This window comes from Nematolebias whitei, chromosome 18 (genome assembly GCF_014905685.2).
Source record: "Nematolebias whitei isolate Nwh7 chromosome 18, NemWhi1, whole genome shotgun sequence".
NCBI classification, from domain to species: Eukaryota; Metazoa; Chordata; class Actinopteri; order Cyprinodontiformes; family Rivulidae; genus Nematolebias; species Nematolebias whitei.
In genome coordinates this window covers 653,336-654,764 of record NC_056515.1, presented here as the reverse complement: position 1 = coordinate 654,764, position 1,429 = coordinate 653,336, and positions in this window count along the sequence as shown.

Below are 1,429 nucleotides of genomic sequence, written 5' to 3'. Positions count from 1 at the left end.
CCATCAGTCGAGGTTCTGAAAGCAGTGTGTCCGCCGCCATGTTGACAGAAATATAGTGTCTGTCCGCGCGTGCGCATGTGGTTTAACACAAAGCTTCAGCAGGAGATGTTAACTTAATCAGCGGGGGGTCAGCGAAAAACCTCTACTCTGGGAGTTGGGTTCAAAAACCTCCGGATTCAAAGAGGGGGGGCCATTGGTGTTGTGTAAATGATCAGCAGAACCGCAGAGAGAAAGGAGCGCATGCAATCAAAATATGTGCCGTGTAAACGGCCCCTAAATCAGAAACAGACAAACCGTGCGTTAAAACTAAGTCAAGAGTGTGGCCCTGCTGGTGAGTCGGGCCAACAACACTCTGAACAAAGTTAAAGGACTGGATGAGGTCTAGAAAGTCCCGAGCTAATGGTTTATCAGGGCAGCACACGTGGATATTAAAATCTCCTAAAATCAAAACCCGATCATATTGGAGCAGAACACCAGTTAGAAAGTCAGATAGTTCATTTAAAAACTGTTTATGATATCCGGGGGGGTCTGTAAAAAATAGCACACAGAACTGGGTTGGAGCGGCCCAGCTCACAACAGAGCAGTTCAATACTCAAATAATTAGCTGAACCATGGAGCTGTCTGCTGTGCAAATGTTTCTTAAAAACAGCCAATAATCCTCCACCACGACCAGTTGTCCTTGGAGCATTGAAAAAAGAACAATCCGGAGGCAGTAATTCCAGAAAAACACTGAACTCATCAGGGCAGATCCAGGTCTCAGTGATGAAAAGAAAGTCCAGTCGGTTGCAGCAGAAGAAGTCGTTCAAAATTAAAGTTTTATTAGCCAGCGATCTGGCATTTATCAGGGCCATCCTCGCAGAATCCACCACAGGAGGAGATGGTTGCAGTGTCCAGTCCAGCGGCCTCAGATTTGCAGAGTTAGACGCGCGCCTCCGGCAGGAAACCCAGCCGCGCACGGGCCCAATGTGACCTCGACAGCGGGACCAGACAGCTCGACATAGGATCTGCACAGCGCCAGGATCAGAAACGTTGACCATCAGCTGGAGAGGATGATTCAGAGGCAGCAGGCAGGGCTTTAAGCTTCACCAGCCGGCCAGCGCGTTTTCCACGGCGTCTGGAGCGATGTCTCTGGGGAGGCAGGTGCGCGGCTCGCTGCAGGTAAGCAGGCACGTCTGCCAGCAGCGGGGGGACGGGGGGGGGGTCCAGAGTTACGCTCACCTCAGTTTGCAAATGTCCTCTATCAGAGACTGAGACCTCACAGTTCAAGAAAGCCAACTTGCCGTTTTTTACATCTTCTCGTGTGAACTTGATGTATTTATCCACAGAGTTGATGTGGTCAGTAAAATGTTGGACTTCCTGAGATTTAATTTTAACCCAGGTGTCGTCAACATACCTGAACCAATGACTTGGTGGTGTCCCTGAAAAGGAC